Source organism: Helianthus annuus, chromosome 15 (genome assembly GCF_002127325.2).
Source record: "Helianthus annuus cultivar XRQ/B chromosome 15, HanXRQr2.0-SUNRISE, whole genome shotgun sequence".
In the NCBI taxonomy this organism is placed as follows: domain Eukaryota; kingdom Viridiplantae; phylum Streptophyta; class Magnoliopsida; order Asterales; family Asteraceae; genus Helianthus; species Helianthus annuus.
The window spans coordinates 118,284,358-118,307,992 of NC_035447.2; the positions used below are offsets into that span (position 1 = coordinate 118,284,358).

General features: G+C 42.3%; 1 pseudogene; it reads right to left on the bottom strand.

Moving 5' to 3' along the window:
* Positions 1–442: 442 nt before the first annotated feature.
* On the bottom strand, positions 443–973 carry LOC110892338 (annotated as a pseudogene).
* Positions 974–23,635: the final 22,662 nt, after the last annotated feature.

Sequence of the window (23,635 nt, forward strand, 5' to 3'; positions counted from 1 at the left end):
ACAAAATCCATGTGATGTAACAGATAGTTTTTTTTTCGGACTTTTGGCTCCAGGTTATGGGCTGGGCTGGGCTGGCATAAGCAGCCTGTTGGAGATATGATTTTTTTTACCTACTTAACTAATTCATAGTATAGTTTTGATATTGAGAGATTCATAAAATTATCAAATTAAGTTCGTAAAACATGTAACTCGATATGGCAACTGACCGGATGTATTTGTAATTAAGTGCATTTAGCACCTTGCACTCATGATGCTTTAGTAACTTGAGACAGATGAGAGTTTATGTCTTTTTCAGTCGATAATTTAGGACGAAAGGGCATATGAACCTTACCGCATATGTATATCCAAATGAAGCTAGATTGAAGTAAAAGAATCCAAACGAAACCAACAAAGACATGTTTATTATCAATTATATTCTAAACGTTAAAACATTCAATGACATCTAGTAAAACCAAGTATTTAAAGGGTCATCTAGGTCATGATCGACGGCACCATTTGGTTGAACCAATGGCTCAGAATGGCTCGGTGTAGGTTCGGCTGCTGCTAAGTTAGCATCAAGAAAAGAAAGTTCGGCTTGAGCTTTTGCTAGTTGGCTTTGTGCTATTTGGATTTGTTGTTGCAACGATGATATTATTCCAACACAACCGTACACAGGATCTTGTATTCTACATTTGGCTTCGTAGTACAACGAATCTACTGCATCAGCCCGTAGGTGCACAGGCATTTCCTACATAAAAAACACGCGTAAACGATAAGATTATTTGCAAAAAAAATAACCATCAAATTGGATATTTGAATAAGATTACATTCAAGATTTACCTCAAGCATCTTGCCAATGTTGCTAGCACCATAGAATCTATGAACGCAAATGAACTTTTGTGGGTCATTATTTGGAAAATATGGTGCAAAAAATGCAATCTGATGGACATCTTCTTCTAAAATACTTGCATACCGCGCATCGGGTAGAAGTCATCTTATCTAGCTTGTGAAATCTATTCATGAAGATCTTGAAGCAATCCAATGAAAGATATGGTTTTCTGAACATTTTATATTGAAATTTGTATTGAGATTGGAATAGTAACGGCTAAATTTTTAAATTTTGGTTGTAAAATGGAAAGTTACGTAAACCAATTTGGTAAGAACATAATGCAATTGACTAAATTTCATACACTAGCAAACAATTATTTTTTACATAATTAACGTATGTTATATTAATATCATTCACTTTTGGTCGACAGAATCCAACATGTTATATGTCGAATCACGCATTGGAGTTGGTTTTTCTTACTTAGAAACTGAAGAAACACTGATCTAATTAGGGATTTAATTAAGATTGGTTTATGTTCCTTTCATAATGGTTAATCTTCTTATGGATATTTGAGCTCCGACTTGATAATCTGATCCTGCAAAACAGAACACCGTTACTCGTTAAGAGGGGAATGTGGGGGTTTCCCTCTTAACCAGGCTCCGGCGTGAGAATAAGTGTCTGCTTTGAGAGTAATTAAGTGCTAAGAGTGAGAGTAGGGGGGATAGAATGTTTAACCTGTGGAATGAGGTCTCTATTTATAGCCGGAGAGGTGTAAGGGGTTATGGGCTGATGGGCCTTGGGCCGGAAGCGGACAACAAAACGGATATGCTCTTTGTCTCACTGGCGTCGACCGCTTAGTGGCTTCTAGACGTTCCTCGGTGCTGGCGCACCTTGATTGGAGCCACGTGTCACTGCTGTCGGCCTTGTTGTCCTTCTGTCATCAGCAGACAAGTGGAGATCGTGGGACAGTTGTCTCCGTCCTCTGATTGGTGCCACGTAGGCGTCCTTGTGTACTTCTCGTCAGACGATCGTGGCGCACGATTGACCAGAGCCTGCTGGACGCTCATTGGCTCCTTTTACTGCCACTTGTACCTTGTGTACCACTGTAGGTAGCCGTGCGCTTCCTTACTGTGTGGTTCTTGTTGGACAGCAAACTAACCCGCGCGGGGTTAGTATGCTCATTTGTTCCAACGTTTCATGCTAAGTGCTGATATCTGAGCCTCTTGAGGGCCGTGCCGCGCGCGGGGTAGATCAGAACGTCTAGTGTGCCGCGCGAGGGTCTTATTAATAAGTTTACTGAAATAAGGAGTATGGTCTCACGCGCAACCTGAGAGGAGGTTTGCGTGACTTTTTGGGACCATACCCCTTCAAGTCCCCTCAGTCCAGTGCTGCACCATGCGCAACGCAAGTGGTTGGAGCTCTGGACTTAATGAAAATAAGAGTAAGGAAAAATGTGCTTTTGATCTTGATTAGTGTGGCGCATGTGGAAATTGTTGTTTCCAATTGCACAGCTACCAAGGCAGGTTTTGAGGGTTTTATTGTTTGTCCGATCAGGCGCGCAAGGTTATTGAAGGTGGCGTTTAGCTTGCGCGGCTCATGTAGCTTTTGCCTAAAGTTACTTGTAATTTTTATGGCGGGAAAACTTCGAAATTTGAACTCTGACAAGTTGGGGTGATAAGTCGTTGAGTGCGACGTTTGAGTTGACCCCTGGCACGGATGTCATCATGCCGACTGTGACGGTTGCACTTCGTGTCAGGAGAGTGAGGCCCACGCGCGCGTGGTAACCGTCACCCCTGGTTTTCCGCTTGACGTGGCAGCCTCTCGTTGGTTAGCCTAGCGGCGAAAGCGGCACGGTTACCCATCGCATTAAATGCGATGGGTATATATATCCGAAGAGATGTGAGAGATCCTCACCTCTCTTCGTTGCTTTCTTACTCTCTCAAATTTCCTTCTTTGAATCTTCAAAGTTGGTTCTTCACATCTTCAAGATTTCTTCAAATCTTCAAGATTTTCTTCAAGTTTTTCCAGATTCCTTTTTTCGATATAATGAGTGAAGAACATCAAGAAGTTGCTGTTACTGAGGAAGGACCAGTTCCTGTCCTCAGATGGGACCTAGGGCTTTTCGAACAAATCGTTCGGAGCTTCCGATTCCCACCAGAGTGGGATGCCCGGTATCCGGCTCAGGGCCAGACCGCGGCTGATGCACCACCTGGATACATTACCCTATATGAAGATTTCTTTCTTCAGGGTAATTTCAGATTGCCGGCTACAAATTTCATGGGCCACATTCTTCATCATTACAACTTTCATCTATCGCAGATGAGCCCACCCGGGATGGTGAGGGTTCGTCACTTCGAGTTCTTGTGCCATTCTCATGGCATTGAGCCATATGTGGATAAGTTCCGGGCCTTCTACCAGTTGCAGAGGACGATGGGTTTCTTCTCCTTTGCAAGCCGTGGTGCGGCGAAGAAGATTCTGCTAAACCCCCCGAAGAGTTTCCATGACTGGAAACCTAAGTTATTCTTCATCCGTGAAGAGGTGTTGCCGATTGCCATGCCCTTCAGGGATTGGACTGAAGCAATACCGAAGGAAGACCTTCCCATTCCGAAGAATGCCCGGTGGTATCAGCAGTTGAACCCAACCCCAAATCGGGTGTTTGGGGAAAACGTTCTAGTGGCGGCTAAGATGAGTGACCAGTGGTCACCCAACAGTAGGGAGGTTCCGGTGTTGAAGATCGGCGATCAAGGTCAGTTATCACCCTTTTTCTTTTTTCAAGTGCTTTGCTTTAATTGTTACTTACTTACATTCACGTTTAGAGGCGCAACTGTATCAAGCTGCCTTCTCCACATTTAGTGGTTCCATGGGCGTGCGCCCATTGCGCGATGATGAAGAAAGCTGGTATGACCAGATTAAGGGCAACTTCATGTTTCCGGTTGAAGGTGCCTTTGCTTCGCCGCCAACCGCTACTGAAGGTGCGCGATATCCTAAACCTCGTCCTTTGCGCTCTGTGACTTCTGCTGGGAAAGAGATTCTCTATCTTTCCAGCGAGGAGTCAGTAGGGTCTTCCAACGGCGAGCTAAGTTCGTGGTCTAAAATCTTTGCAGGTGTGTTGCGCGACCTGGGGATTGACCCAGAGGAGAAGAAGAAGAAACCTTTGAAGAAGAAAAGGAAGGTTGATGTTGAAGTGACCAGCAAGGGGACTGGCACCAGTCGCGCAACTACTGCTGCTGTCAAAGGTACTCTTCGCCTTCGACAACGTGACTTAGATGATTATGTGATAATCAGTGACTCATTTGAAGGCTTGTCGCATACAGCTAAGGCCAAAACTGGTGCAGGGGGCTCAAAGAGCTCTGTGAGCGCGGGTTCTCGTAACCCTGATGCTGGCGCGACCCCATCGGTGCCTGAAGATGATGAGGCGGAAGAAGAAGAAGATGCCGCTGCTCAACTGATTGGCAGGAAGAGAGGTAGGAGCGAAACCACGGCTGGTGTGGCTTCCGCGCCTACTGCTGTTGTGCTTCCCGTGGTTGGGAAAACGAGCAACTTGCGCTCGTTGTATAAATTTTCTCCGGGTATGTTCTTTGCTTCTCTTCTTAATACTTTTCTCTTTGCTTAAATGTACTTGCATTATTTTTGCAGAGATCAAGAAGAAGACCCCTGAGAAGGGTGTCACGTTCAGTGAGGCTGCGTCGAAGAGGCCGAAGATTACCATCAAGTCCTCTGATATTGCTGCTCAGGACGCCGCGAAGGCTGCTGAGGCGCAGCGAAAGGCGGAGGAGAATCAGAGGAGAGAAGAAGAAAAGAAGAAGAAGATTGAGGAGGAGAAGAGGAGGAAGGATGAAGAAGAGAGAAAGAGGAAGGAGGAGGAGGAGAGAAAAAGGAAGGCAGAGGAGGAGAGGGTGGCCGAAGCGGCGAAGAAGAGGGCCCTGGAGAAGGAGTTAGAAAAGAAGAAGGCTATGGATCAGCCTGTTAATGTTCAAGGGCCTGAGGTCACAAAACCTACCCACTCCGCGCATGTCATTACTTCTAAGGGGTCAGGTCGTTTCACCTCTAGCGGCGCGAGCTCTGGTGGAGCTAGGGGTTATAACCCAAATGTGATTGGGGTGAAGGACACCGTTGGTGATATCTATTATAAAACTTATAATGAAGAAGAACGCGGTGATGCTCCTCATCAAGCCCCCTGGGGCTTAAAACAGAAAGATACCTTCCATGAGTTCGGCCCTTGCCGCGAGTGGTTCTTGAACTCGTTTACTCCTGCAGAGGTCAATCGGCAAAGGGCGAAGCCCCATGAATTGTTATATCGCACCTTTATACTTGGAGAGGCCAACGCTCGTGCTGCCAATCACCAGATAGTTCGCGAATGGCGAACAATGGTTAGAGAGCGCGCCGACTGGGAGGGTTATCGTGAGCGCATGTTAAAACGCATTGCTGAGTTTGAAAAGTCCAAGCGTGCTTTTGATGAGGAGAGAGCCAAATTTGAAGCCGATAAGAAGGCCGAAGAATGGGGCCGCGAGGGCCTGCAAAAGATACTCCACAATGTTGAGGAGCAACTGGCCAAGGAGAAGGCCGAGTTCAAACGTATCTGCGCCCAAGACAACGAGCGCGCCTACGCGGCTCGACAGAAGATTGTTGATCTTGAGGCTAAAGTTGCTGATTTGACATCGAAGGTAGAGGAGGCGCATGGAGAGAAAGCTGCCAAGCAGCAGATGGAGGTTAGTTTATTTGTTTTCATTTATTCTTGCTATGTTGTTAACAAACTGGCCTAAGTTGTTTTGTCGGCTTCCAGGTTGAGTTATCTGAGGCCAAGGTGCAGCTGTCCAGGAAGGACAGAGATCTCCACACCAAGGACGCTGAGATTGCGGAGCTCAAACGTCGCTTGAACGAGCAAATCGACAGATGTGGGTCGTTGGAGATCGACCTGGAGGCCGAGAGGGTTAAGGCTGCTACAGCTGAGGAGGCGCGTGCTGTCAGCACTGCCGCGCTTAACGTGGCTCAAACCAACTACTCTGAGTCCCAAGGCATCGTTGATACGCTTGTCTCGGAGGCTGAATGGGTGCGCACTCGTGGAGTAGTGCTGGTAAGTTTGTACTTCTGTCTTTTATGTTTCCATCTTGCTAAGGGTTGTCCTTAACGCTTTTCTTTTGTTGAAGGTTGCCAACTCCATCTTAAATGCTGGCGAGCTAGATCGCGCCGTTGCTGCTCTCACGGATGCGGCGCGTGCGGTGGGTCATCGAGGAGGTTACTTGGAATGTGCCAGTCACGTTGAGCAGATGCTAGGGCAAGAATTTGATGTAAGCCATTGCTCGGTGACTGAACATGCTGATGCTGCGCTTGCACATGCTGAAAACTCGTATGACAACCTTACCTTGCCTATCATGGATCTGGTTGTGGAATCTTTGAAGAAAGACGACTGGTGTCAGCGTCTTAAAGCAGTCCTCGATCCACCAGTTACCGTCGAATTATCCGATGAAGAACCAGCTGGTGATGACGGTGGAGATGGTGATGATGATGGCAACGATGACGATGGTGAGGATGACGGAGATGATGATGGTGATCGACGCGATGAATAGAATAGGTTGTTGAATAGGTTGTTGATAGGCGTTTGTGCCTTGTGGTTGTCTTTTGGAACTTGATTGTAAAAAGCTGCGCTGTTGCGCATGTTTACATTATATGAATCGCGTTCGTTTTTTCCGTTGTAATTATTGCATTGCTGTCAAAACTTAGGTTAAATTAGCTCGAATAAATGGAAGTGTTTTTTAAGTAAAAGGTGGCCGCCCGGCCTCGCGCTTAGTTCGCGGAGGACCTTGAAGGCGGCTTTTGTTTAACAAACTCTGAAATGCTGGAGTGTTTTCGCGCTAATCAAAAGTTTAGCATGCATTTGTAACGAAAAAATGTAATAGAGAACATGTCGTATGCTTTCATTAAATCAGAAATTGGCGCTTAGGCCTTCATACATTGATTGCTAATGGCGTATAGCCGACGTAGGAAAGTAAAGGGGGGCGCAAGGCCGAAGTTGATTACATATAACATTTGCGCAGTTGTTGCGCGTTCCATGTTCGCGGTAAGATGTGGCCATCTAAGGTACGTAGCTTGTAGGCCCCTTTGCCCAGGACCTCGTGGATCAGATATGGGCCTTCCCATTTAGGTGCCAACTTTCCTGGACGTTCCGCATTTGAAGCTTCATTGTCGCGGAAGACGTATTCCCCTGGGGTGAAGGTACAGATGCGGACCCTTGTGTTGTAGTACCTTTCTAGCTGGGTCTTGTACTTGGCCTCTTTGATTCGCGCGATTTCACGCCTTTCTTCTAACAAGTCCAAGTCAAGGTGTTTTTCCGCTTCATTGTCAATTGTGTTGACCGCTGTCATGCGTGGTGAGGGTAGGCCAATCTCCGCCGGGATAACCGCCTCTGAGCCATAAACCAAGCTAAAAGGGGTCTCGCCGGTACTCGTTTTAGGCATGGTTCGATGAGCCCATAGGATGCTAGGAAGCTCATCTACCCAGCCTCGTCGCTTTGTGCCCAGACTGGCCTTTATTCCGTCGACAATGCATTTGTTCACGCTTTCTACTTGTCCGTTGCCTTGGGGGTGCGCAACAGATGTGAACGTATGTTCAATTTTCATCTCCTTCATCCATTTCTTGAGGTCTTCTGAGGCAAAGTTGGTGCCATTGTCTGTTACAATCTTGAGCGGGAGGCCAAATCTGCATATGATGTGCTCCCAGATGAACTTGCGCACAATCATAGCTGTGGTGGATGCAAGGGCTTTGGCCTCCACCCACTTTGTGAAGTAATCGACAGCCACTATGATTAATTTTACGGCGCCGGGAGCATCCGGGAAGGGTCCCACCATGTCAATTCCCCACTGCTGGAAGGGCCATGCAGTGGATACAGGGATAAGATCGTTCTTGGGGCGCAGTGTTTTTGGAGAATGCCTCTGACAAGAGTCACATTTGCGGATCTCTTTCAGTGCGTCGACATGCATACCAGGCCAGTAGTAACCGGCGCTCATGATCTTCGCGACAACCATCTGTGGTCCGGAGTGAATGCCGCAGATCCCCTCATGGATCTCCCTTATCAGGTAGTTCGCATCCTGGGGGTCCACACAGCGCAGTAGTGGCCCCAGGAAGGACTTTCGGTACAAAATACCGCCGTTCATTTTATAGTGTAGGTCTTTGTTTTGGATCTTCCTCGCTTCCGCTTTGTTTTCAGGGAGTACCCCTTCTTGCAAGTACTGGATTATCGGGGTCATCCATGAAGGTTGGCCCGTTTCGATCACGTTCACTTGTCGCAGCAGCACCGATGGATTCTTGAGTACCTCTATCCTTACATCTTTGGCAAGATGTTGAAAGGAGGTCGAGGCAAGCTTGCTCAAGGCATCAGCTGGCTTGTTTTCGGAGCGATTGATGTGTATAACCTTGTGAGATTTGAATTGTTGGAGAAATTCTTTCGCTTGTTCCAGATACAAAGCCATGACTTCTCCCTTCGCGTCGTATATGCCATTTACTTGACTGGCTATCAGGAGTGAGTCAACATGTGCGCGCAAGCTTTTGGCTCCCATTTTGATGGCGAGGCGTAAGCCTGCCAGAAATGCTTCGTACTCAGCCTCGTTGTTGGTGTTTTTGAAGTCCAACTTAATGGCGTAAGTAAACTCGTGATTCTCTGGGCTCACTAGGCGCAATCCTACTCTCGCGCCATCTTCATTTGATGCCCCGTCGGTGTAAAGCATCCAAGTTTCATCTGTTGCATCTTTCTCAGGAGTCTCTATCAGCTCGCACTCCTTGATTTTATCGGCCGGCACTTCTGTGATGAAGTCGGCTAGGACCTGACCCTTAATGGCTGGTCGTGGCCTGTACAAGATGTTATGGCCTCCCAGTTCAATGGCCCATTTTGCCAACCTGCCTGATGTCTCAGGCTTCTGTAGTATAGTGCCGATGTGGAAGTTTGTAAGCACAGTTATCACATGGCCTGTGAAGTATCGGCGCAGCCTTCGGGAGGCGTGTAATAGCGCAAGAACCAGCTTTTCCATTGTGGAATATCTTGTTTCTGGGTCAGTGAGTACCCTGCTGACATAGTAGATCGGGGTTTGTACTCCGTTTCTGTCGACCAATAATACTGACCCTACTGCCTTATCCGAGGAGGACAAGTACAGTACGAGGGGTTCTTTTTCAAATGGTGCAGTCAGGGTAGGGAGTTCGATCAGACACGCTTTCATTTGTTGAAAAGCTGTTTCGGCCTCCGGGATCCATTTGAACTCTTGTTTCTTCACACAATTGCGCAACGTGCTAATGAATGGATACGACTTTGCGGCGTGATTGGAGAGAAAACGATTAAGCGCGGCCAGTCGGCCGGCCAGTCGTTGCATTTCTTTGATGTTTCTCAGTGAGGGCATTCGTTCTATAGCTTGTACTTTCTCTGGATTCACCTTGAAACCGCCGTTTGTGACAATGAAGCCTAGAAACTTCCCTTCTTCCATGCCAAAAGAACACTTGGCTGGATTTAGCTTCATATTTACGCTGCGTAATGAATTGAACATTTTTTCGATGTCTTTCAACATTTGGTCCTCCTCGGGACTTTTAACCACTAGATCATCGATGTAAACCTCAATATGCTTTCCGATGTCACCTGCGAAGGTCTTGTCCATCAGGCGTTGATATGTCGCGCCTGCATTCTTCAGGCCGAAAGGCATCTTTGTGTAGCAGAAGATTCCAAGATCAGTTCTGAACGCTGTCTTGTCTTCATCCTCTAGCTTCATCTGAACTTGATGGTATCCTTTGTAGCAATCCAAAAAGCACTTCCATCGGTATGGCGCAAGAGAATCTATTTTTTTATCGATCTCAGGCAAGGAATAGCAATCCTTTGGGCACGCCTTGTTGAGATCGGTGTAATCTACGCACATGCGCCATCCGCCGTTTGACTTTTCGACCATCACTGGGTTCGCAACCCAACTCTGATATCTTACCTCTCGCAAGATCACGGCTTTGAGCAGCTCACATACTTGCTCGTTCATTGCTTTCGTCTTGTCTGCTCCTAGGCTGCGCCTTCTTTGGACCTTTGGCTCGACAGAGGGGTACGTGTTTAAGCAATGCTCGGTGATGTTGCGCGGGACACCGGTCATGTCTGCCGGGGTCCAGGCAAATATATCCATGTTTCGAAACAATAATTGCTTTAAACGCGTTCGGATATCTGACGAAATGGCGTGGCCGATTGTCACAGTCTGTTCTGGGTATTTGCGGTTCAAAGCCCATTTCTCTAGCTCGGTCGTGGAGACCTTCGCCGCTTTCGTAGGGCGCATTTCGTCGGTTGACATCACTTCCTTCTTCGCATAGATGATTGCCACTCCTGTTTTGGTTGGGAACCCTATTGCAGAATGGGGCGTTGAGGTTACCATGTTTAACTCGCCTTGGGTTTCCCTCCCAATTAGCACATCATGCCTTGATTTTACCGGCATCACCATGAAATTCACATTTGTCGTTCTTGAATGTTTCCCGTCAGAAAACGTGACGGGGAAACTGATCTGGCCGAGTGGAAAAACCATCTCGTTGCAAAATCCAGACAAAGGATAATCGACCGGCTCGAGTCTCGCTTTATCCTCCTCATCCAACTGATTGAAACACTGTTCGTAAATGATGTCGGCTGTACTTCCCGGGTCTATGAATATGTAGTCAGTTTCATAATGCCCGATTATACCGGTAATGACGACGGGACGTGTGGCGCGAGGTCCGCCGCGCACTACCGGAAATATAACCTGCTGCTCTTGCCAAGAAGGTTCATAGGGGCGTTTGCCTTTCTCTTTCGCGCTATACCTGGGTCCGTTGACCATGTGAGTCTCTAGTCGTCGGACCTTTTTGTGGTTCCCTTCGTCGTGGCGCTGGAGTTGACGGGTTTCCTTGCGTACATTCTTCACCAAATGGCTTAGCTTACTGCTTTTGAGCGCTCTCTCGATTTCTTGGCGCAAGCTATAACAGTCGTCGGTCAGGTGCCCTGAATCTTTGTGAAAATCGCAGTACAAGTTGGGATCTTGCCCTTTCTTGTTTGTCATTGGCCTGGGAGCCTTGAAATCGTGATTCTCCGTCATCAATACCTCCTTTGGCGTTTTTGTGAGCGGAGTCCAGTGTTTGTCACGATTGTCGTCTCTGACCGCCTTCTTGTAACCAATTCGGTCAATCGTTTCTCGCGCATCTTCTCTGTAGCGCGGCCTGTCGTCGCGGCCTCTTGGTCTCTCAGACTTCCAGTCATTACTCTTGTATTTGTTACGCTTGTTGTTGTTGTCGCGCGTACTTCCTCTTTAGAATCGATCTTCAGGGTAGTAGCCCTTTCCACCAGCAAGGGACTCCTCAGTTTGTGCGACGATTTTTGCGGCTTCCATTAGTTTATCCCACTCCTTTGGCATTCCATCTTTGCCTGTGATGGTTCTAATGAGACTATCGCAGCGTATGGCCTTCTTGAAGTGACAGCGCATGAGTTGCTCACTGACGCCGCCTATTTCCAGACATTCTTTGTTAAAACGCGTGATGAAGTCCTCCAGACCTTCACCATCTCTTCGCCAAATATCTTCTACTTCGGCTGTGTCGCGTTGGTAGCGACGTTGTTGGCTAAAGTAGCTCAAGAATTGCGTCTGAAAATCTGTCCATGATTTAATCTTCCCAGGCGGAAGGCTGTCAAACCAGGCGCGAGCCGCCCCGGTAAGAGTTTGAATGAACAGGTGGCACCACATGGGCATGTTCCAACCTCCCATGCAGCCCACACTCGTGAATGTTCTGACGTGATCGTCTGGATCAGTCAATCCATTGAATTTCCCGACAGTCGGGGGTAGCTTATCTCGTGAAAGCGGCGCGAGTGCAATTTTCGGGATAAACTTGGAGTGCTCCGCGGCTTCCGCTGGTCGGTATGCCAGGCGTAAATCTCTTTCAGCTTCTTCTGTGTAGCCAATGTGTTGTCTTGGCTTGTAGTACTCATGGTTTTTTGGTAAACGATTAAAGACTGACGATTCCTCGTCACCTTCCCATGTGGGATCATACGGGTCCGTTTCTTCCCATTCGTTGTTCATGTTGCGCGGCGTGAGCCGGCTGTGGACAGGGCCTCGTTGAAGGTTCGACGGATAGTCGTAGTAACTATCCGTTTCCCCTCTTGTATCGCGCGTGTCTTGTACGCTTAAACGTCTTGTAGGGGGAGGCCTGTTGATTCTGCCTTGTAGATTGGCTGGCGGGGGCATTTGGCGCACCCCCTGACTCTGAGGGGTGACCAAGGACGGTTCTGCCGTCAAAACTGCTTGCTGCGCGATCAGCGATTGGTATGCTGCATTGATGGTGGCGATGTTCTTGGCATACCACGAGGATGGGGTTTCGCCTTCTGGTAAGCCTATTAATGCAGATACATTTTGAGCTGGCACTTTGTTCGAAGGTCCTTCTCCGTTGTTCCCTGGGGTGACCACTTGGGTGATGCGGGTGATGCTCCCGCGCGGACCCCCAGTATTGGTGATTTCAACTTCGCCGATTTCTTCGATTTGTTGGGCTTGGAAGTTTTGGATTCCTTCACCCAACGCCGTGTTAGAGTTGGTTCCGAAACCGAACTCTGGAATGGTTCCTTGACCAGCCATAGTCGAAGGATGAAAAATATGTCAAAGGCTCAAATAAAAGAAGATGAGGGTGGTTATAGAAAAAATCGGTGGGCGCCAATGAAGAAACACTGATCTAATTAGGGATTTAGTTAAGATTGGTTTATGTTCCTTTCATAATGGTTAATCTTCTTATGGATATTTGAGCTCCGACTTGATAATCTGATCCTGCAAAACAGAACACCGTTACTCGTTAAGAGGGGAATGTGGGGGTTTCCCTCTTAACCAGGCTCCGGCGTGAGAATAAGTGTCTGCTTTGAGAGTAATTAAGTGCTAAGAGTGAGAGTAGAGGGGATAGAATGTTTAACCTGTGGAATGAGGTCTCTATTTATAGCCGGAGAGGTGTAAGGGGTTATGGGCTGATGGGCCTTGGGCCGGAAGCGGACAACAAAACGGATATGCTCTTTGTCTCACTGGCGTCGACCGCTTAGTGGCTTCTAGACGTTCCTCGGTGCTGGCGCACCTTGATTGGAGCCACGTGTCACTGCTGTCGGCCTTGTTGTCCTTCTGTCATCAGCAGACAAGTGGAGATCGTGGGACAGTTGTCTCCGTCCTCTGATTGGTGCCACGTAGGCGTCCTTGTGTACTTCTCGTCAGACGATCGTGGCGCACGATTGACCAGAGCCTGCTGGACGCTTATTGGCTCCTTTTACTGCCACTTGTACCTTGTGTACCACTGTAGGTAGCCGTGCGCTTCCTTACTGTGTGGTTCTTGTTGGACAGCAAACTAACCCGCGCGGGGTTAGTATGCTCATTTGTTCCAACGTTTCATGCTAAGTGCTGATATCTGAGCCTCTTGAGGGCCGTGCCGCGCGCGGGGTAGATCAGAACGTGTAGTGTGCCGCGCGAGGGTCTTATTAATAAGTTTACTGAAATAAGGAGTATGGTCTCACGTGCAACCTAAGAGGAGGTTTGCGCGACTTTTTGGGACCATACCCCTTCAGAAACATACGAAGACTATATCGATTGGAACGATACGAAAACAGGTCTGATTATTTATAAATAATTAAAACCATTTTATTAACCAGTTAATATATGTTTTCTATTAAGAACATTCTTTTAAATAATGGCAGCATCTGAGAATTTGGTATTCATCACAAAATGGTTAGAAGAATTCCCGTTATACAAAGACTCACCGTTCTTCTTAGCGGGAGAAAGTTATGCAGGTATATTGAATTATTGATCGTAAAATGTAAGATATTAATTAATTTGATCATTTTATTTATTTTGTTAAATATTTATTATTGCAGGCCATTACATTCCACAATTAGGGCTGTCCAAATTGCTCGACGCTCGAGACTCGTTCGATGCTCGATCGAAAAATGATCGGAAATTGCTTGTTCGATTCTGCTCGATTGAAAAAGGCAATCGGTTCGGATCAGTTCGGTTTGAAACGAACCGAGCATGAGCAAAGGTCCGTTCAGTTCGGTTCGACTCGGTTGGCTCGAATTATATTTTAATATATATATATATATATATATAGGGGAAGGTTCAAATGAAAACCACTAATTATTGTGAAAACTCGAAAACTAATTAAAAAAAGCCAAAAAAACATACAAAAATTTTTTTTTTAATTTTTTTTTTGCAATCAAAATTTCGCAGGTTTTTTAATATAAAAAAAAATTTTCAAAAAAAAAAAATTTTTTTTTTGTGTAGTGCACATGTGTAATACTGCACATATGTATGTGTACTACACATGTGTAATACTGCACATATGTATGTGTACTACACATGTGCACTACACAATTTTTTTTTTTTTTTTGAAAAAAAGTTTTTTTTATATATAAAAACTAGCGATTTTTATAAAAAAAATTGAAAAAAAAAAAATTTTGTGTGTTTTTTAGGCTTTTTTTAGTTAGTTTTCGAGTTTTCACAATAAAAGTGGTTTTCATTTGAACCATCCCCTATATATATATATATATATATATATGGGGTGAGGTTCCTGTAAAAATGACTTTTTTTCATGAGAAGTGTTTGATAACATAGAAATTGACATGTAGGCATCATGTTTTGAACTTAGCCATGATGTTTTGGGTTGTTTTGGTAAGAAAAACACGAAACATAACAATTTAAAGCACAATGCAACACACTATGAGCATGGAATTTAAAACACACTGCTTAACACTTAAAACACACTACTTAACGTTCTTGTCATGGTGTTTTAAGTTTTAAGCCTAGAATTCATTGCATTGTGTCTTAAATTGTTATGTTTGGTGTTTTTCTTACCAAAGCAACCCAAAACATTATGGCCAAGTCCAAAATATGATGTCTACATATGAATTTTTATACATTCTCACACTTCTCATGAAAAATGTCCTTTTTACAGGATCCTAAGACTACATATATGTATGTATATATTAATAAAATAACTAGAGGCGCATATTAACAATGTTTGGTCCCAAATCCAACTAGAGCCCATTTAATTATAGAATTGAAGACTTATACAAATAGTCTATTGTCTAATAATCCAGAGTAATTGAGTCAAATTGTCAAAATACCGAAATGGCGAAATGTGAAGCGTCGATCGATACTCAAGTGTCAACCCGTTGTTCAATTCAGAAGTAAATATTCCAAATTAAAACCTCGCACCAACCATCATTATTCAAATTCTTTGTCGCCAAGATACCAACTCCCTAAGGTTTTGCTTCAATCGGTTCATTCGATTTCAAACTTCTCATAGATTAAAGGTCTGCTTCAATTGATCGATGATTTATTTTTCCGCTCAGATAATCTCGGAAGAACCAGTTGAGTATTTTTTTTCTATTCCTTGTTATTTCTTAATTTATACTTATGTTCTAATTGGTCGAAACCTTAGGGACGAAAACTGCACTTTACTCTGAAAACTAACAACCCCATCACCACTTTTCTATTTGTTATGTGCCGCTCGATACTCGCCCGACGTTCGTTCGAAAAATACTCGGATCGAAAGGCGCTCGTTCGACTTTGGCTCGGTTAAAAAAAACGCCCGGTTCTGTTCGGTTCGGTTTGTAAACGAACCGAGCACGAGCAAATGTTCGATCGGTTCGGTTCGACTCGTGAACAACCCTATCCACAACTAGCGGAACTAATATTGGAGTATAACATATTCCCAAACATTACTAAAATCAACCTCAAAGCAATTGCTGTAAATATATTCAAATCTACTTACTTTTACTTTTTGTGTTCAGTATTGTTTACATAGCTAGTATGATAATTAGTAAACAAAGAGTTGACATCAACCCGCTTGTTGCAGCGGGATGTCGATTATGAATGTTTTTAGTATCACTATATAAGATGCGAAAATGCAAAACATTCTTTTCATTTTGCTTAGCCTATAGCCTACAACACCACATTGAAGCGTTTTACTTCAAAACAATCTTTTCATGTGTGTGTAAACTTTCTTGTATGGTTATTAAGTTGTCGCATGGGCTGATGATGTTTTAATGGTTGTATCATCATATTACCTATCAAGTTCAATGATATTTGTATCGTTACAATTTAATTGTTCTTTAACACCTCAAAGGCTCAAACCAAATTATTTCATGTATGGAGAAAAAAAAATATAAATAAACCTATAATCATCTAAAACAATACCTAGTACCTGTACTTCGTGTGAAAAGAGGAAATTGATATAATCAGAAACTGAGATTACAGGTCTTCAACCGAAGATTCACGGAAACTACCGATTACAGACAATATTAAACTCGGTGACAAGAACCACCGATTACAAACCAATAGTAAGCAGCAGATCTTCAACCGAAGATTCTGCACAAACAACTTGATCAGCAGTAGCAGGATGAACTCGAACAAGACACAACACAACAGCCTTTGGAATGTTCTCGAGAGCACCTTAATTGCAACGACCCTTTTACTTTTTTGGGATGATAAAAACCAGCAGGGAGAGGAGGAATATGTAGGCAAGGAACCCTAGGAGCAGCCCACGAGATGCAGCGCAAGAAAAGCACACAGCCCATCTCACAAAACGGGAAAAAACAAGAAAGGAAAATATATGAGAGAAATAAATGGGAGGATTGAATTGGAACTAAAAAGGGAAAATATAAAGGGTATATTTTAATACCCCCTCTTAATTCAATACTTGAAACAATCAAACATGTTAAGAAGAGAACATACCTTTTCATGCGGACCTGCAGATAGACCTTTTGTGAGGATATCGGCAGCTTTATCCTCCGTTTTGATTCCCACCGTTTGAATAATGCCTTTAGAAAATTTTTCTCTCAAAAAATAAAGATCTATTTCGAAATGTTTTGTGCGTTCATGAAATACGGGGTTGGCTGCTATGGATATAGCAGCCGTGTTATCACAAAAAAGCTGAGTGGGCAGTTTGACGTCAACCTTTAATTCTTTTAATAAGTTTGATATCCACATGACTTCACATGTTGCAGCACACATTGAACGATATTCTGCTTCAGCAGAAGATCGTGAGACAGTGGACTGCTTTTTACTTTTCCATGAAACAAGGTTATTTCCTAAAAAAAACACAGAACCCGGTAATAGACCTTCGGGTTCCCAAACATTTAGCCCAATCTGAGTCAGAGAAGGCCCTCATTTCCAAAGACTTCGCTTTTGCAAAGAAAATTCCTTTTCCAGGGGCACCCTTTAGATATCTTAATAATCTCATAGCAATTTTAAAATGAGCTTGAGTGGGGGAATGCATAAATTGACTGAGATAATGAACCGGATATGCAATATCTGGTCTAGTGTGAGAAAGATAAATTAGTTTCCCAACCAATTTTTGATAAACAGTTATATTTGATAACTGTTGGTTATCTTTTTCACACAAATGGTTTAGAACATGATTGGGTTCCATGGGGTAAGTGACTGGCTTACAACCAGTCATACCAAATTCAGCAAGTAAATCTAAACAATATTTTCTTTGAGTTAAGCAAATGCCACCAGAATTTTTAACAACTTCAAGACCCAGAAAATATTGTAGATTGCCTAAGTCTTTTATCGAGAATTTGGAATTTAGTAATAACTTAATTTCACTAACATGCTCAGGACAATTACCAGTTATAATAATATCATCTACATAGACAAGAAGAATAATAAAACTAGAATCTTTTGTCATAGTAAATATTGAATGATCACACTTACTTTGTTCAAAACCTAGATTACGAAGAACAGAAACGAGTTTTTCGTTCCACATCCGAGGTGCTTGTTTTAAGCCATAAAGGGACTTTTTTAATCTACAAACTTTAGTCCCGTTAGATTGATCATAGCCATCGGGTAAGCACATAAAAACTTCTTCATTGAGCTCACCATAAAGGAAAGCGTTATTAACATCAGGTTGAAAAACATCCCAGTCAAAGTGGACAGCTCAGGACAAAACACATCTAATAGTGACCATTTTTACAACTGGTGAGAACGTGTCAAAGAAGTCAATGCCTTCTTTTTGGCTAAAACCTTTAGCAACAAGTCTAGCTTTATACCTTTCTATTTCACCATTAGATTTGTACTTTATTTTATATACCCACTTACATCCAATAGCTTTTCTATTAGGAGGTAAGTCAACAAGTTCCCATGTGTTGTTTTTATGTAAAGCTTCGATTTCTAAATTCATAGCATCAACCCAGTTGCTATCGGTTTTAGCTTCAAAGAAATTTTTTGGTTCACAACTTTTATTAAGAACAGCAGCAAAACACATCCATTCAGGAGATAAATTAGCATAATTAAGGACCCTTTCTAGACCACATTTTACTTTCCCATCTACCACAAAATCATCAAGTTTAGAAGGAAATTTGATATTTCTAGAAGACCTCCTAAGATTAATGTTTGGTTGATCCTAAATTTCTCCCTCATAATTGTTGTTGTCCTCATATTCAGTGTCATGCTCAGCCCTGTCTGGTCCTGATTCTTCACTACTGGGTTGCTGATCGTCAGCCATCCCAAAAGTAGCACTTGAATCAGTCGACTGCTGAGACCCACGTCCTGATAAGGTGCTTGTTTGAATACTCTCATCATTGGGAGTTTGGTCAACGTTAGGGTTTTGGGTGTAGTTTAAATCAGATAAGTCAAAAAAGTTTAGGGTATTGCCTTCAGAAAAGGTATCAAGATCAACGGACATTTTCTTTTCTTTAAAAGGAAAAACGGTTTCATAGAACCTGACATCCCTAGAATAAAACATCACCTTTTGATCAAGACTCCAAAGTTTATAACCCTTTTTCTCATTTGAATATCCAATCAAGACACATTTTTCAGCATGTATGTCAAATTTATCAGAGTTATTTAACACAGTGCTAAAACAAAGACACCCTACCACCCTAAGTTGACTTAAGACAGGGGCAAAACCAAACATTAGATCATACGGAGTCTTCCCATTTAAAACAGATGAAGGGGTCCTGTTAATCAGATAAGCAGCAGTAAGAACACATTCACACCAAAAATTGAGAGGAAAACCCCCTTGAAAAAGTAATGTCCTAGCTACATTTAATAGATGTCTATGTTTTCTTTCAACGACCCCATTTTGTTGTGGGGTATGAACACATGAAGTCTGATGGAGGATACCATTTTCATAGCAAAAGTTATACATTTGTTTATTAATGAATTCTGTTCCGTTGTCACTCCTGATTATTTTAACAGGTTTACTAAATTGAGTTTTTAGCATATTGAAAAAACCTTTAATATGGTAAAACACTTCCTCCTTTGACTTCATGAGGTATACCCATACGGCTCTAGTGAAGTCATCTACAATAGTAAGAAAGTATCTAAAACCATCCCTACTTGGAATTCTATAGGGACCCCAGACGTCTAGATGAACAAGATCACCTAAAAATTTTGATTTGTGTTCAATTAAGGGAAAAAGGTTCCCTATGTTGTTTAGCCCTATGACAGGTTTCACAAGGTGCTAACTTAGAGCTAGTTTTAATGTTTAATTTATTCTTTAAAACATGCAGAACAGGTTGAGCTGGATGTCCTAACCTAGCATGCCAGAGATTAACATCACAATTAGCACTACACACCTTATTTGAAACAGAAGAGCTACCACAGAAGTAAAGACCATCAAACTGATTACCAGTCACCAGGACTTTCTTTAGATGAGAATCCTGAATATAACAGTTATGTTCATCAAAGGAAACAGTGAGCTTACAATCTCTAGCAAGTTTATGAACAGATATTAAGTTAACACAATAATTGGGAACAACAAACACATCATAGAGAATAACCTTGTCACTTAATTTTATATCACCAATTTTAGTTACCAAAGCACTTGTGCCATTAGGGTGTTTAACTTTGATGTTGAATTCAGTAACATCCTTTTGATTAATAAGACAATCATCGGTCATAACCATGTGCTGGTTGGCACCAGAGTCTATTATCCATCCAACCTTTTCCCCATTGTTAACAAAGTTTGAAAAACAATAGATAGGTTTAAAATCACAAGTGGGTTTGGATGTAATATTGACAAAGCTATTTTGACATATAGAATTTGCACACATACCAGCAAAGTTACTACTCTAAGTGTCACCCTTAGGTTTATCATTCACGAGACTAAGCAATTTGGCTACCTGATCACTGGTTAAAGAACTCATAACAGAAGATGAATCAGTAGTATCAGTAGTGACATTATTACTTACCCTATTACCCTTGTTCCCACTTGTTTTAGATTTCATCCAAGAAGGATATCCAACAAGTTCAAAACATTTCTCAATGGTATGACCAGTTTTATTGCAATGAGAACATCTGAGATTAGGATTAAGAATTTTTCCGCCTTTTTTCTTTAAATCAACATTTTGATTTGCTCTAGCAGCAAAACCAACAGCATCATTTGGGTTTTTATCAGAAAAATTCTTTGAGTGTAAATGAGACTCTTCTCTAGAGATGACTGCAAAGGCATCTTTCACTGAGGGAAGAGTTTCTCGAGTTAATAAATTTGTTCTCACAGACTGGTATGAACTATCGAGACCCATCAAGAATTGCATTAGTTTTATAAGATGATTAAAGTCATTAAACTGTTTAGATGCATCACAAGAACAGGCAGGTAAAGCAAGTAATTGATCCAATTGTTTCCACATACAGTTCAGTTTATGATAATATTCAGAGACATGCATACCATTTTGACTAAACGAGTTAATTTTTTGATATAGATTAAACACAACTGAGCCATCTATCTTATCATAAGTTTCTTTTAGGTCTTTCCAAACATCAGAAGCAATTTTAGAATAAACCAGGCCAAGATATAATTCCTCAGATACAGACTTAAGAATCCATGTAAGAACAATAGAATTGCATCTATCCCATTGTCTACCCAAGACCTCATCAGTTTTAGACCTAAGACAAGAACCATCAACAAACCCTATCTTTTTTTTTTACTTGTAAAGCAAGATACATAGCATTGGACCAGATCCTATAGTTTTCTAACACTTTGAGTTTAACATTCACTATGGACAAATTAGCAGAGTCACTAGGGTGTAGAAACAAAGGATCACCAGCATCTATTTTGCTAACTAGGGTAGCACTAGGGGATGTAACAACAGAATCATCACCAGGCATATTGCAAACACAATCAAGAACCAGATATCTAACAAACCAAAAACAAATGCAGCAGTTAAGCAAATAGGACTCGATCAAGTGCCGGCCCGACTAATCCGGTAAACAGGGATGCCTAGACACACTGACTCAGTGATGCAGAAAAAAAAAGAATTAAAATACTGAGATAGAACAATCTCACAGTGAGTGCGTATAACTCCGGATAACCACACTTGTAACCTTCACTTAGGTTTACAGGCCTGATTATAAGCAAAGAAGACCAATGAAAAACTCTGTTGGTTTGCTCTGTAACAGAGACCAACAAGAGCCCCTTCAGAAGCAAAAAAGAAACCCTAGGAAGGGTTCAGTCTTTCAGCCAGCCACAAGCCAAAAACCAGCGATCCGAACAATCAGCAACAACAAACCCAACATTCAATCGAAGATGACCTTCAAGGAAATAGCGGATTCACAGGTACCGCCAAGATTCCTTATTCCTTAATCCACAACCCTAGATCCCAAAAAGATCTAATCGAACACTATGTAGCAGCAGCGGAGATGAACGAGTATCAGAGAGCCGAACGTGGCTCTGATACCATGTGAAAAGAGGAAATTGATATAATCAGAAACTGAGATTACAGGTCTTCAACCGAAGATTCACGGAAACTACCGATTACAGACAATATTAAACTCGTGATAAGGACCACCGATTACAAACCAACAGTAAGCAGCAGATCTTCAACCGAAGATTCTGCACAAACAACTTGATCAGCAGTAGCAGGATGAACTCGAACAAGACAAAACACAGCAGCCTTTGGAATGTTCTCGAGAGCACCTTAATTGCAGCGACCTTTTTACTTTTTTGGGATGATAAAAACCAGCAGGGAGAGGAGGAATACGTAGGCAAGGAACCCTAGGAGCAGCCCACGAGATGCAACCCAAGAAAAGCACACAACCCATCTCACAAAACGGGAAAAAACAAGAAAGGAAAATATATGAGAGAAATAAATGGGAGGATTGAATTGGAACTAAAAAGGGAAAATATAAAGGGTATATTTTAACACTTCGACATATGTAACTTGCATTGCATTTATTAATTCACACCTATCATTTTCCCCAACGACAATCTCATCATCAAACAAATCAAACTTCAAATCCTCGTCCACGGCCATATTGTTGATCTCACATATGTTGTGCTAAATGGTATAAGCACATTGCGACCCGTTGATGAACTGGAATCATTGAACAGCGTGTGGTGTCTTTTTTAGAGACAATGGAATCTAACTCGTCACATCATATTAAACATCGCTTTACTCGTTCGGAAAACTTTAATTTCTCAAATTCCTTGTCTGGTCATTTGACGCCATTGTAATGCTCCCACAACATCTTCGACCTTTCCTACACCCACAATTGTTGCTCGTTGTGGTGCTGGCTTGAACTTGCCTCCTCAACTACCGTCACACCGCCCTTGAATTTTGGCGTCCATGTTTTCTTTGGTCTCCTTTCTGTATCCGACATTTCTGAAGCAAAATTCATACCAATTATTTTAGGCCACGAATATCATACAACATTGATGTGAAATCCAGTCAAGGATAATGAAAGAGGGCAGAAAACATTTGAGGATGAAACTGAAAGGACAACAATAGAAGCAGCAACATGTCGAAACATCATCACCAACATGTCAATCATTTTAATATTATCCCAAAATAACATGGATCAAAAGTAAATAAACGATGTAATAAATGTTCTTAATTGAAGTTCAATGGGAACCGGGATCACGGTTCCGCGCCAACCCTACTGTTTGTTACGAAACAAACACAATCAAGTTTACAATTGAGTTTCGATAAGAGGAGGCATAACATGTCCATACAAAAGAAAACCTAATCTAATCATATATACACTAAGTTTTATATTTAAACACATGGTAACATCTCAAATTGTCCAATTCAACCTTATTCATACAAAAAAAAATAAAATAAAAATAATCCCCAGTTTCAGTGTCTTCTTAATAGATATAACATAAATGGTGATGTAACAAACAAATACCGGTTAAAAATCCAGATCTGTACTCAAGGGCTTTGGAGTTTTTGGAGATATGGAAGAAAGTGTATAAGGAAAAGTGAGTAATATACAATTGATGCGGCATAGTTATAAGGAAAACGATTTGATAAAATACAAAAGGAGGAAAATGCTTATCGATATGGTGTGATCGAGAATAGAACCGTCGTCATATCAGTATTGAAGATGCATAACCACTGCCACAACGGTTAGCTATTTGTGGTCTAAAACAACGCGTTGTATACATAAAATCAAAGAGGTGCCTTCCAATGAAAAGATGTGATGGTTTGTAAAGGCAACCCAAGTTGGTAATTGTATAATGGTATAATATAATATAATGAGCAAACATATTACCATTTCTTGTAATAACTTTTGTAGATTGGAAATCCGTTATTAGACATAGACAATAGCGTTCTTGTGGGTGAATTTACTAGACAACACATTTTGTGAACTTGAATACATGTAATCTACTAGACAGCACACATTATTTTTAAGCTCCTTTATATAATTATATTTATATAATTATACACTTTTTTATATAATTCACACACTACGCCCAATATTTCCAAATTCAATATAGTATTATAAGGGGTACAATTATTACTAAAACATGTTATCCAAATTGCTACACAACAAATTCAAAATTGGGTTGCAAATTAGGACCATGCATGTGGTTTAAAGAAGCTAATGGGAGTAA